We start from the raw sequence: 15,823 nt of genomic DNA, 5'->3' as shown, positions 1-15,823 counted from the left end.
GTGGACGGAGGGAGTATATTGTTTGTATTCATTTTTATTAGTTTTTGTTTTTTTTTTAATTTTTATTTTTGCACGTTATGTTTAATCAATACTTTAAAATATGAATATTTAATTTGGGGTATTTAAATTGAACTTTTAACATTAATGTAGTTTAAAGTTTTAGGGCTCAATATTGTTAAGTTGGGGCTATTAATTTTATTTAATTTACTGATGGGTCTAAAAAAATTTAAAATTTCAAGTTGTGTACTTTAATTTTCACTTATTTAATAGACAGTAAATTTAATATTCTTAATTTATTATAAGTAAATAGTGTGTCATTAGTAATTAAGTTTTTGTAATTTAAATTTATTATTTAGTTTAGAAAATGTATTTTTATTATGAAAATTTAGTTTGGACAATTAATTTGAAATCACTTTGGGAGTCTGTGTCTATTCTCTCACCCTTTGGATGTTTGTTTTAAAAAATATATATACACAAATGATAAGTTATTTTTGAAAAAAAGATATTGTAGAAATTAGTTATAATTAATTACTCTTAAATCATTTTCTTTTTACCTAAATAACCATGCAAATGTTTTATTTTAAAAGTAATTAGGTGTCAAGGGATAAATTATCAGTAATGTGTTATATTTTTGTTATATCATTAATAGATATAAAATCAACAATATAATACGATTTTTTTCTTATGATAAAAAATGTGCGTGTATAAAGAATATTTATACACCTTTTCAAATAACACACACAACATAAATATAGAATGAAAAAGTCGAAGAATGGTTTTTCTTTGAAATTTGTATGCAACCAAATTTATTATTCTCTATATAAGATTTATAATTATTCCTCAAAAAAATAATTATTTTCATGAAAATTAGTAATAAAAGATATATTGCAAATGTGACTAAATACAAATTATAAATATTAAGTTATAATAAAAATTAAATTATTTTTAAATTTATGTATAAAAAAATACTTCATCCGTCCCAATTTAATAGGTCACAGAGATTGCGCACAGATGCTAAGAAACTAATAGTTTATAGTAAAATATGAGTGAGAAAAAAATATTTTTTTGAAGGTACATTTATCAAAAAAAGTAGTATAGAAAATAAAAATATTTTTTTAAGTAAAAGGAGAGACAATTATTTATGGGTCATAATAACATTTGATATGAATAATGAGTTGAATAAAGGGTGTTTGTTATGTGATAATTTTTCATTTTAGAAAGTAACTTATTAAATTAAAATATCAAAATAATAAAAAAATGGTGTATTGAATTAAAACGGAAGAAATAATATGTATGATTCCGCGCATAGAGCGGGGGCACAACTAGTTATGTACTATATTGCATATGAAATTGCAAGTGCATAGCACATGGTTAGGGTGAGATTTACATCTTTTTTAGGCGTCATTGACGAGGATGGTGAGGCAAATTCACCCCACCATCCTTTGCAAGTTGCTTCGTGTTTACATTATAAAAATGGTGTTTTCCTTGTTTAAATCATGAAACAATCCAAAGAATGTTGTAGTCGAGCATTTGCTCTAAAACTATTTATTTTATTATTGGACCGTCTCCATTGAAGTATAAAACAGTTCTATTTTACTAATATGAGAAAATAAAAAAATTATTAAAATAGGTAAAAATAATTTGATTAATTTTGTTCTTTTTCTTTTTAATTCATCGCCATAATGGTCATCAACCATGATGTGGAAACTCACTAGTCTATTTAACCGAAAAGGTTGCATGTCTAATAAAAGCATGTATGGTTGAATTAGTATTTGCGGTAAATGTGTGAAACACAACAATAAAATCTTGTTGAAACAAATCAACAACTTATGTAAAATTTTGATGACGATCTTCCTCATGGTAAGGTTTTTTTTGATAAATTATATAATTAAATAAAGATATTCAAAGATCACATGATGAAGGACTCGAACTCAGGACCTCAAGTTTTGGGCATTAACCTCTTACCGTTAGACCAATCACTACAAAAAATCATCTATATATCGGTCAAAATTATCGGCGGCAACAACGCCGCCGATGATTACCGGCCATATACCGACGGCGACGAAGACGGATCGTATTTTTTAAAATACCTACAGAATATCGGCGGCACTCATGTCGCCGGAAACTACCAGCGGCAGCTGAACAAGGCCGCCGCTGCTACCATATATAAAATATTTAATTGTTTTTTTTAATAATACTGGCGGCAGGAGTCGCCGATGATTACCGAGGGCACATGGCGCCGCCTGTGATTATAAACGGGTCGCGGATTACCGAGGGCACTTGCGCTCGATAATTTTAAGCCTCAGAATTAGCAGTGGCTACCCTAGCAACACACGCTAAGAATGGTGACCCACTAGTAAGTTCGTCTAACGTATGCAATTAAATTAAAAATACAGTATAAATACGAAAATACTTATAGGGCTGCCATCGGTAATATACGGCAAGAGGCCACCACCGTTCGGCAGCAACATGCCGCCGGTAATCACCGTCAGCGGCTGCCGTCAGTGACATCCGGCAATAGCGCCACAGCCGTCCGGTCAACATTATCGGCGGCGGGATCGCCGTTGCTAATCACCAGTGGCTCCAATCGCCGGTAAATCTCCGACAAAAGACCCCTGCTCACTGACGACCTTTAGCAGCGGCACCGCCGCCTTTAATTACCGACGATCGTCTTTTGCCGTCAGTATTGGAGTCATCGACGAGCGAAATACCGACGGTGAGCTGTCACCAGTATCGTCGTTGGTGGAGTGTTTGCCGGCGATTTATGGGTGATTAGCGGCGGCAATTTTCGCCGATAATTCGTGTGTTTTTTGTAGTGAACACACGCACACAATAAGTTGCAACTACCGCTAAAAAGGAGAATCCATAAAGAGGCAAATTGTCTCAAATTTCTCTTCCAAGCACAATATAAAGTTTAGTTACGCTTTACAATAGGAGGGAAACAAATTAAAGAGAATCGTTTCTCATACAAGAATATGAAAGACCACTACTATTTTGCATTTGATCATTTAAAAAAATATACTATATTTATCTAAGACGTGAATTGTAATTTTAATTGTGCATAGACGGTCATCAACAAAGAGGAAGTAAAATTGACTTAGTATTGTAAAAATTCTGTATCTTGTAAACTAAAATGGACCGTATATAATTAAGTGAATTGGATATAAATATAATGTAACCCTTATCTCTAGCTAAGTCTTAAACTAACCGTCCTAAATATATAGGCTTATTTGCTTTTTTGTGATGTCCCAAAATATGGATTTGTTTCCATAAAATATAGTACTAGTACTTTTCAAATTCATTTACTAATATATAACTCTTTGAATTGACTTCGACACTTTTGTAATGGGTCTTAACCACTCAACTGTTTGGTCAACACACATATTCGAGACTTTTGTAATAAGTCTTAACCACTTAATTGTTTGGTCAATACACATATACAACTCTTTGATTGAATATAGCTTTAATTCATTGTCAAAGAATAAATATGAGCATAGGTATTAGGAAGTTTGCTTGTTAATTTTTTTCAATAACTTTTGAATTTTTTATGCAATTTTCAATAATCCTATATAATTTTTTTTTAAATTACAAAAGATATTTTTTTATAATAAAAAAAGCAACTCGCATGCAGATGAAATATCTACACCACACATAGATGGAAAAGTTAGCGGGATCAATACCCAACAATCATCCTATATAATTGACACAACTAGAGTATTGAATTTTGAAATTAAGTTGACTTGTATGATATATAGAATCTTTTGACCTATCAAACCTTAACAATCATTTAGTCTTATGGAGTTATTTGACATGCACTTTTCTCAATCAATTAATCACGGGTTTAAGAAGCCTGACAAAAACACAATTAATTCGGTCGTTCCTAATTTCAACTTTTTCATAGTTGAATGTGTTGGTCAAATATACAATATATGTAATTCTTATTTGCAGACAGTAGCATATGCAACGGCTACTAATAGCTAAAATTAAGAGGATTTCATAGTTGATTTATAACTACAATTTTTAAATTAGTATATGGTACAAAGATTCCAACTAAACTTGATATAATCGAGACAAATATATACTCTATATTGACCTTGAATACATTTCCCTTAGAATTTACATACACCAAATTAAGTTGTCATAAAATCAAGAAGTTGTTTTTCTCTGACATAACAAAGCCCGAGTAAGTTTTTTTTTTTTTTTAAAGAGAGGGAAAAACTGTTTGGCCATGCATATTATAGCTAGCCATAAATAATTTGGTAAAAAATTATAAAACACATTTATTTAATTTTTTTTTGCTTAACATAAAAATATTATTTAATTAGTTTTATTTTTTTACACATTGTAGCTATTTTTTTTATAATTTTTAATTTTTAAAAAAAATATATAAATATTAAAAAAAAATTACAATGTGTAATAAAACTAGCAATATTGTATTTTTTTTATTTAAAAAAATTAAATATATTGAGTTTAAAGCTATTATGACCACTCATATTATGGCCAAGTATCATCACTAAAAAAAATTAGTGTGCATGTGTTGGCCTAGCTGTAGAGTAATTAATACTCCATCCGTCCCCAAAATAAGTTCCTCTTTGGGGACGACACGAGTTTTAAGGAAAAATAGTAAAGTGTATTGATAGTGGAGAAAAATATGTTATAATTAGTATTGAGAGTGGTAAAAAGGTGAAAAAGTGTTATAATTAGTATTGGGAGTGTTGAAAAAGTGAAAAGTAAGAATAAATAAAGTATTATTAGTGGTGGGGTAGCTGTCCAAAAATAGAAAGAAAGAAAGAGGAACTTATTTGGGGGACGTCCCAAAATGGAAAAATGGAAACTTATTTCAGGGACGGAGTGAGTATTTAAGGTCAAAAATTTTGGATTTGAGTTCACCGTGACACGGTTTTTAAAATTGAGGAGATCTAGTCAAATTAGTAAAATTGAAGCACTAAAGATTCTATCTATCTAAGGCCAAAAAATTTACTTCGAGTTCATTGTGACATGATTTTTTAAATTGAGGAGATCTAGCCAAAGTAGTAAAAGTGAAACACCATAGACTCTATCTTTTAAAAGATTGCGATTTTTAAAATTTGAAGAGACCTAGCCAAACTAATAAAATTAAAACGCCAAAGACTCTATCTTTTAAAAGGTTATTGATTCAAGTCTCATTGAAGCTGAAGGCGTACATCGCACACTTATCGTCATCGGTCGGGACTTGAACTAATGACCTCTTGAAAATTAAGAAAGTCTTTGATGTCCTAACTTTACTGTTTGAATTAGGTCTCCTCAACTTCATTAATTGATTAATGTAATATATAAAAATTAAAATAAAATGCTATATGTATTAGAAGATCTCAAAGTCCGAAAATAGAAGAAAATGATTAGTGCAAGTGGTAAAGCTGGTATTAGTACATTAATTAATGTGGATTGTCAGATTAATTTATTTATAATACGACATCAATTTGACTATGAGGTGACGCGGATCTTACCAGTCTTAGCTACAATTAGAGTATATATAGTATTTTCAAATTATTTTAATATTTTCAAAAATCTCATTATTTAAATTTTAATCCCCTTAAGTCTCTGATTCATATAATTTTCTACATGTTAGACAAATCACACTAGTCATGATGAGATAGATCAATCATAGGGTCCTTAATTATAAAGTTGGAAGTTATATACTACTCTATAATTTTCTTTTTAAAGCTGCACTTTATGCAGATCTCATAGTAATTAAATTAATCTTTATTCTATAATCTCTTTTGCAGTTAGGGGCTCGATATGTAGGTGATTTTTTTTTTATAATTACTGTGTTCACACGTAACATTTTCAAATCAAAGAAAAATGAAAACTTACCTCAAAAAAGAAAAATGAAAACTACGATTTAATATCTAAATTAATGATACTTTTACCGAATTTTTTTGGAACAATATAGAATTATAATTTTATTCAAATCATTAAAAAAACCGAAAATAATATCTCAAAATTCATTTTTCGGTCAACGAAAGATTATGGCGCTTGTTAGATTTTTTTTTTTTTTCTCTTTTAAACTCCCGTAATGAAGCATGTTGCTTTGGCGCTAACTCGTTTTCGATATATTTATTTATTTAAAATTTATTACAGCGTACATAATTCTTCTGTGGTCAAAAATTAAATTTGGGGATTTTATTCAATTTTATGATAATTTCAAATATTTTTGTTAAAATGTCAATAGTTCAAATATTTGATTAATTATAATTATGTGTAATTGGTGACATTTAATTACACAATCAATAATTCAAATATTAATTTATAATTTTCACATATAGAAAAAGAAAAAGTTCAATCAAATAAGATTGAAGAAATCAGATCAAATTCGAGTTTGGGTTGATCCGACCCATGCGCAGAGTGACACTTAGCTTTTAGCAGCTTTTGTAAAAAAATAAGTGAGACAACCTTATAATATTAAAATAACAATGAAGAAAACTTGTTTAAATTAGTGGTCTAAAAACTTAAATCTTTTATCATGAACTTGTAAGTTGGACTAACAATAGTGGGTAGGATCTACACTGAAGTTTTTGTGAAGCATAGGTTCTCCAAATTTAATTGCTTTTGAATCAATCTTTATGTATCAAAATACATTCACAATTTGTCCAAACTACAAAAATAGAAGTTGTGAATGTGGGGTTGGGGGATGCTTGTCACATGGAAGACTGACCCTTCCCAAGAAAAGTCTAGAATGAGTCATAGGGCAATTTAAAATTCTATATCTTGAATTATTTTTACGTTTATTTAATATTTCTTCCGTCCATACAAAAGTTATTACATTGTAGATGATACAAGTTTTAATAAAATTATGTGAATAGAGTTGTATGGATCCTACTCCTATAAATAAAAGTGATGAAATTTTCATGAACGCACCTGAAATTAAAATTATGACAATTTTTTTGTGGACAGATGGGGCTAAAATAAAAACACATGAAATTTAAATTAAGAATCATCGTCAGCCCTTAAATGATTAAAATTTACAGTTAATTTATCACCTTGCTAGATGAATTCATACTCCTGAATTCGAATCACATAAGTAGCGAAAATTTTAATTTTCGCAATTTAGATATTTATATAGCGAATTTATACATGTTCTACATAGAATTCATACATTTACATACGATTTCTCTAAGATTAAATCTCAACCATTAAATTATGAGCAGATCAATGCTGTAAATCTATTTTATACTTTATGATTTGTTTTTAGCCTAACCCTTCCATATATATACACACAAACACACACACACACACACAGGGGCGGGGCTGGGGAAACATAGGCCCTGTGCGAATTCTTAAATTTGGGCCCTCTATTAATAATTTTAAAAAAATGTATTATAAAAATATTTGATTAAAAAATATATTTTTTTGTCAAATTATTTAACAAATATTTAAAAAACTATGTCATTCACACTTTTAAAGAAATTTGCTCACAAGTTTTAAAGAAATTACCTTGATAATCTCTAGAATTGAAAAATCGTTGAAAGAAAAGATAAGATGAAAGAAAAATATTTGATTAAACAATACTTTCTCCGTCCCACGAATTCACTTAATAAATAATAGTGTGCCTCGTGCTGCCATGATAAATAAATCGCAAAAATAATTAGAAATGAAAAATCGCTACAGAAAAAAAGAAGCTGAAAGAAAATCGCAAAAATTTGCTACAAGTAGGATTCGATCACAGATAAACAAAGTCCAAAAAATGGCTCTTTCCAACTGCGCTACCTTACACAATTTAATGATTCTATAGGTTTTATGTAATATATACATAATATATATATATGGATCTATATTTTTGGGGCCCCTATTTTTTCGGGGCCCTGTGCGATCGACCACCTCGCACGCCCCCAGAACCGCCCCTGCACACACACACACACACACACACACACACACACACACACACACATATATATATATATATATATATATATATAGAGAGAGAGAGAGAGAGAGAGAGAGAGAAGATGAAATTAAGAAGAATGAACAAACGTGGTGAGAAATGAGAATGAATTTGTAACATTAGATTTTCAAATTTTATGACTGATATTTATCTAGATGAGTCAAAAATTTACCTAGGTTCAAATCTTGGAGCGAGCATAAATTTTATTAATTAATTGAATATCGTTATTCAGTCATTACAAACAGCTTATGCAACACTATATTTTGACTTGAACTCCGGATTCGATCCCATATGAGAATGTTGTATGTGCATTATATTGATTTGTTCAAAAAATTTATTGACTTATTCGTCAATCTCATTTCACACTATTAATTTGGACGAATATCAGACGTAAGATTTAAATATTTAATTTTCCAAATTCATTCTCGTTTTCTACTGTATAATTGGTTATGAGTTGACCAATATTTAACCAATTTTTGAGTATTGAAAATATTTAATTAGTGAAATTAAATAGCATAGGATCGATCTACGTTTTGAGTAGATGAGCGTACTATATTTATTTACTCAAAATCGATTTTCGATGAGTGAGAAATAACTAATTGAAGTTGGATATTTGAAATATAGAGTTGTGGGAAAATGATAAGAATTAAAGAGATATTAATGTTTATCCCACATTCATTTGTGAGGAATAATTAATCCAGGATATAAGTTATTACATCAGTAGTACATGTAATAAAACTGTGTGCACATGTGATGGGCTGCAAAGCCCACACGCCGCCGCCGCTACGCTCGCCCGGCCCCTGGCCGTGGACTTGGATCTTGGTCTTTGGGCCAGACCTTAGCCCCCAATGGACTTGTTCTTTAATTTGGACCACGTTGGTCTCGCGTTAGGTTATTTTGGACCACCGAGGGAGTTACATGGCTAAATTCAAACAACATTTTTAGCTGCACTTGAATTCACCCTTAATGGGAGTAATGGCTACCGGCTCCCCAATAGGCGGGATGTGCCTATAAATAGGATAGCCACTCCATGCATCGACACACGAGAAATTCTGCATAACAAGCACTATCTGCACTCCTGCATTCATATAGTCCAGATCTAGAGCCCTATTATTGCCTCGTCTCAATTCGTTGGAGCTCGTTGGTTTATGGTGCTGCTATACCCTCGAGACGAAGCTATTTCATCTTTAGAGACGACACGCCAAATTATAAGCACTATTGGGGTGTATCTCGTCTTACGGACATGATCCTCCTCGATCAATTCGGCTATCTAGTTTTACGGTTCTTTATTTTGTAATCTCTATTCCGTTTGTTTCATTGTAATTCTGATCTTCTATATTTCCCGTTTCATTTGTAATCGTCCACAAGCAGGGGCGGAGCCAGGGGGGCTAGAGCCCCCCCCCCAAATTTTGTTTTGTTTTTTTTTTTTTTTTTTTTTTTTTTATAATATGTCTAAAAATGTTGTTATTATTATTATATTTGTATTTTAGTAAAAAAATGTCTAAAATGTATTGAATGTCCCCAAAATTTTTTTAGTAAATGTTGAACTATATTATCTATGAAAATGTTGTTATTATTATTATTATTATTATATTTGTATTTTAGTAAAAACTGTCTAAATGTATTGAATGCCTCAAAAAAAAAATTAGCTAATGTTTTGAACTATATTATTTATGAAAATGTTGTTATTATTATTATTATTATATTTGTATTTTAGTAAAAAATGTCTAAATGTATTGAATGCCCCCAAAAAAATTTTTAGTAAATGTTTTGAACTATATTATCTATGAAAATGTTGTTGTTGTTATTATTATTATTATTATTATTATTATTATTATTATTATTATTATTATTATTATTATTATTATTATTATTATTATTATTATTATTATATTTGTATTTTAGTAAAAAATGTCTAAATGTATTGAATGCCCCCAAAAAAAATTTAATAAAAAATTTTTAGTAAATGTTTTGAACTATATTATCTATAAAAATGCTGTTATTATTATGATTATATTTGTATTTTAGTAAAAAATGTCTAAAATGTGTTGAATGCCCCAAAAAAAAAAAACGGGGGCTACCGCCCCCGAACCCCCGTAACAGTTCAGCCCCCCCCCCCAAAAAAATCCTGGCTCCGCCCCTAACAAGCTCTATTTTCAAAACACACACACACACACACACACACACACACACATATATATATATATATATAAGAGCATCCGCATTGAGACCTCCTTGATAGCCTACTTGATAGTGTTTGTGTTATTGAGTAGGTAGTGCTGCATTGGGATTCCTTGATAGCCTCCTTGATAATATTAGTTTTGATTTTATGTTTTTCATTTAAATTTTATTGCATATTTAAATACTGGATTAAACATAAAATTTAAAAAACCTATTTAAAACATAAAAAAAATACATAAAAATTTAAAAAACCTATTTAAAACATAAAAAAAATACATAAAAATTTAAAAAACCTAAAACATCATTAAAATCACATAATTAAAAGCCTAGGATAGACCACGATGCCTGAGCACGTCGGCGACCATGGACGCGTGCAATGCACGTTGTGCGTCCGTCATGTTCGTCGTATCCGTGTTCAGGAGCTGCATATCGAGCTCCCTCTCCCGGATATCGTTCCTCCGCTGGTACTGGGCGGTGAATGCCCTCATCTGCGCGTCGTTCCTATCCAACCTCTCCACAATTTCTGGTGGAGGATCCGAGCTCGTATGCGACGCTGCTGCCTTCCCTTTCCCTTTCTCCGCCGCCTTCGCCGCCGTGTTGCCAATGGGCCGAGCAGAAGAGATCTCCTCGCCCGACGCCGAGGTGGTGAAGCCGCCCTCTTCCGTAGTCTTTGTCCTCTTGGAGGTATGCATGTCTCCAAGGAGGTACATCGACTTGAACTTGGGATTGTTCCGGAGAACTCTCCACGCGTTCCAGAAATTGAAGGAGGCATTGGTTGGGCTTCTAGCCTTGAAGATGGTTTGGGCCTTTTCACGAATCATATCATCCGAATGACCGGACGGCCAATTGTTGCGCGTCTCCACCCAAACAGCTTCCCAGAGACGCACATCCGCGCTCACCCGGGACCAATGGCCTTGAAGTTGCTTGATGCCGAGGTCGACGCCGAGGATGGGGTTCACACGTTCGCGGATCCGGCCCCAATATGACTCTCCCTTCTGATCCGTCCCACGGATCGAGTCGTTGGTCTCCTCCGCCCAAATTTGGACGATGAGATCCGTATGCTGTGGAAGGTAAGTATGACGGTAAACTTTTGGTTTGTCGTGCTTCATTTTGGTGGCCTTTTCCTTCCTCCGGCCGCCTTTTTTTGGTGGGGAGACACTCTGCTAAGCACTCACCGGTTCCTCCTCGGGCGGGCTCTCCTCCAAGTTGATTCCTCCCATATCGGGATGATAATCGGAGGAGAGATCAGGGCACCAATTTGGATCGTAGAAAGGGTTGTGTGGATCCATGACGGAGAAAATTGTAGGAGAAGAAGAGGTGTGAAGAGAAGAAAGAAGAAGAAAGAAGGAGAATAGGTGTGGAGAAGAAGGAAGAAGATGGGTTGTTTTAAAGAAGAGAAGAAGGAGAAAAAAAAAAAAAAAATTCGAAAGGTCGGTCAAAGGTGCGGAGACCGAGGAGCTGCAGTCAAAAGAATATATATAAATTCGAATTTTTCATAATTTTTTTTTAATTGGGCGCGTGCATTGCACGCGCCATCTCCACCGGCCATTCGAGGATACTCGATAACTCGAGGAGTCCTCGAGGAGCTCCTCGCCGCATCGCCCTCCTCGACACAGATGGTCTCCTCGAGGACCTCCTCGAGTACCCGCGATGCGGGTGCTCTAATTCTCACTAAAAAAAATCTCACTGTAATAACATTGTCAGTGAATCCTTTTTATATAGATGTATTTTGAATTGTGAAGATATGGAATGTGACATATTTTGGCTGCAATAACACCGCCACAACCACCACTATTTCCTAATTCTAATACAGACATATGAATTTATTACAGGTACCAGACCACCAAACATAATGCTACGCTGTTGCTCATACATTCTGCAACAATTATCAAAATCTGTTATTTTCTTATCTTGCGTACGTATCGAATCTATAACAACAGATTCTGCTTCATCTTTCAACCCAACAAAATAATTCAGAGATTCTGATTGGCTGGAAGCTTGAATTATTACTGAAGAAATCTAAATAGAAAATATATAGTTATCTTCTGTCGTGAGCATTTTTTTCTAGAAAAGCGTGATTTGGTTGAGAAGTTATAATATGATTGAATAAAATGAGACTCTGATTTCAGTTGTTAAGATTAATGGTCAATAGTGGCTTAAGTTTAAGAATATATGTGGATTAGTTAAAGGGATTTTTTTTCATTTCTAGTGGAATTAAGTAAAAATTATTTATATTCTGTCTACTTTTACACATTCTTGTACTATTTTGAACCCACTATTTGATCATGTGCTTCAACGTGCTATCTGACTTACTTACTAGGAAACTGCAACTAAAAGATGAAAAGAAAATATAATTAACTATACATTATATTGTCTAACGAGGTTAGATGGGATGTGGTTAGGATTGATAAACACTCAACTTAATTATTATATATATCAGATTCATTCAGTACTTGCAAAATGAATTGTTAGAATTGTGCATGAGAACGTCTTTTAGCTAAATATACTCGGTATACATATATCAACCATCATACTTCTATTGAATAACATCAGAGTAATTCTGATAATATTAAATAATAAATATAGGAGATTTAGGTTTTTGGGGTGCATGCATCAATCAATTTGGCATGTGACGCGTGTTTCTTAACACCGTGACCAGAATTAAGGGCTGAAATTGAGGGTTATCTACCAAATTTCGAGAGAATGAGATGTATGTTCATAGCACATAAATGGATTCATGAACCTACTGCCAATAATTTGATGGCACACAAGCCTAGCTACAAAAAGAGCACAGACCAACCCTTTTTCTTTTTCTTTTTTATACTCCAGTGTTGCTTGTTTTGTGTGATCTATGTATTCATTTTGCCAAGCCTGCATTTTCTTAGGGACGTTTATTTTGAAAGATTAATTTTGATAGATAAAAAATAGCAAGACTAATCCCTTATTTACTTTAATGAATTGAAACTTTGGAATATCCCAAGGCTCTTGATTATTTTTTATCACTCAGACTAATTTTATTTGATTCTTATTCCATTGAAAGGGTGGAATTGAAGCAATCCTATTCTCGGGGATGAAAATACTCAATCATGCAATTTATCAATGATGCAAAGTAAACATCCCCTTGATATACAATCAATCTGCTAAAGTTAAAGCGTATTATATTAAGCTATCAAATTCGTACTTTATTGCATTAACTTCCAGGAATTTAATTTTGTGACAATATAATACATAGTAGTAGCATTTTTTATAAAATAAATAAGTTAAGTATCAAGGCTTATAAAAAAATAAGTTTTGTAGCACATTTGACCTAAAGTACATAAGTACAAGTCAATAACGTGAATGATAGTGACATATTAGTTATTTTTTATTTAAAAATAAGAAAGTAAAACCAAAATCTGATTCTCTCTCTATTCACGTTAAAATGAGGCGTTATTTTATGTGAGAAATTTTGATTCCCATAGGCTGATATCTTGTGTATGATTTATGGGTGCACATGAATTTATGGCGTGATTTTATGTGGGAATTAAAACCATATCACACGGTTGTTGGGTGCATTTATACCAACTCAAAGTCATACACACTTGTTAAGGAAACAACCTTAAATTTACGAACTTAATTGGTCCGTACACGGTTGCTGGTAGGTAGTTAATGAATAATACCAACCAAATGTTCATTCATCACTCATTTGAACAAGAAAGAAGAAGAAAATCCTCTCGAAACACATACACGGTAGTACACGGTTGCTCCGAATTAAAAAAAAATCATCTAAAGGCTTGTATTACATAAGGTATGTGAAATACATATTTTTTTTAAAATTTCGTCTGTACACGGTTTGTGTTCTTGAGTACACGGTTGTACACGGTTTGAGTTTTAGTGATTTTTTGTTGTTTATTTCAATAATTATGTTATATATATGACTTATTACATGTTTTGGACTAAAAAACGGCATAAAAAAACACTCTGTACGCAAATTACCTTATTTTTGAACCCTTAGTGTTCTTCTGTACACGGTTAGGGTTTCTGTGTACACGGTTGTGTACACGGTTATACACGGTGGTCTATTTTGCTGTACACGGTTGGGTTGAATATGATTTTGATGTTATTTTTAGCATGTTTGTATATTCAGTTGATGTATTGGGGTACACGGTTTCCTGTTTGTGTATTTAAATGTTGTATTTTTGTCGTTTTGAAGCAGATGTCGTTTCAAGCAATTGTTATACGGCACAGTGGTCAGTGGAAATTAACTGAGTATGAAGGAGGCGACGAGGTTGTCGTGTACATGTCTAAGGAAGACCTTTGTCATGCGAAGTTGATGCAAGAGGTGCACGATCAATTAAACGAGGATGGTCGATCCACTTATATGCTTTTCTACACATCGACCACGGACGAAGGGCGAAAAATAAAAATGGCTTTGAAGGCTGATTCAGATTTGAACCGGCTGATTTCCGAGCATAAGAAATATCCCGTTGTTTACGTGATCGAGAAGGGCAAACAATCTGCGGCTTCGGTTCCTCAGACTCAAGAGCGGGTATATTATGAGGGACAGCGGTCTACTATGTTTCCTATCGAGACGGACGTTGGAAGAAGTATCCCGACACACGATGATAGTAGGGACGATTCATCGTCGCAGGAGGAGGAAGACGAGTCCGAGTCTTCGGATGAGGAAGAAGAGACGATACGCACAGAGAGATATTGGATTCAGTGTCGACTGAATAGGAAGCGTGGAGACAGACAGGGCCTCAGAATTTCACATCGGATGATCAGCCCGATGTCGAGCCTCGTGTTGGAGTTCAGCAGCTTGAGGCACGTGACTGGGGGATTGCAGTCCTCGATTTTGACGATGCGCCGGCATTAGGTTGGGAGGATTCAAACGTATTGGAGAGCGGGATATTATCAGTGGGGGCTCTATTCCGGTCGAAGGATGATTTGGCGATCGCTGTTGGCCTGTACCATATGGAGAATCACGTGAAGTACGCCGTGGATCGTTCCAGTACGACCCGTTTGTGGTTTGTTTGCAAGCATGGCAACGATTGTCCGTTCATGCTGCGAGCCGTTCAGAGTGCATCGATCTGGAGAGTGATCAAGGTGGTGATGGATCATACCTGCCACACGGATTTGAATCGCACTGCCCCGAGACAGATTTCGGCGAGGGTTGTTGGAAGATATTTTGCACGGAAATTGGTAGGCGAGGGGGTCGTTTTGAAGCCGAAGGAGATGATGTCAGAGATGCAGCGCTTATTCGGTATTGAGATCAATTACAGCTTCGCTCTCCGTGCAAGAAACATCGCGATTGAGATGACGTATGGTGATTTTGGGAACTCGTATCAGATGCTCCCATCGTATTTGTATATGCTGAGAATGAGTAATCCCGGCACATTATATGACCTTGAGATGAAGGATGATGGCAAGTTCCATCATATGTTTGTTGCACTTGGACAGAGCGTGGCTGCCTTTGAGAAGGGTTACTTGAGGCCGGTCATCGTTGTAGACGGGACCCATCTGAAGGGAAGGAACGGCGATATTTTGTTCGTCGCTGTTACAAAGGATGGGAACGAAGTAATATTTCCTCTCGCAGTTGGGCTTGGTCCTATCGAGAACGACGAGTCTTGGACTTGGTTCTTCCACCGACTGCAGACTTGCTTTGGTCAGCCGGATGATCTCTTGATTGTGTTTGATCAGCACAAGAGCATCAGAAATGCTGTGGAGTGTGTCTACCCGAAC

The sequence above is a fragment of the Salvia miltiorrhiza genome, chromosome 5 (genome assembly GCF_028751815.1).
Source record: "Salvia miltiorrhiza cultivar Shanhuang (shh) chromosome 5, IMPLAD_Smil_shh, whole genome shotgun sequence".
In the NCBI taxonomy this organism is placed as follows: Eukaryota; Viridiplantae; Streptophyta; class Magnoliopsida; order Lamiales; family Lamiaceae; genus Salvia; species Salvia miltiorrhiza.
This window is presented reverse-complemented; position numbering follows the sequence as displayed.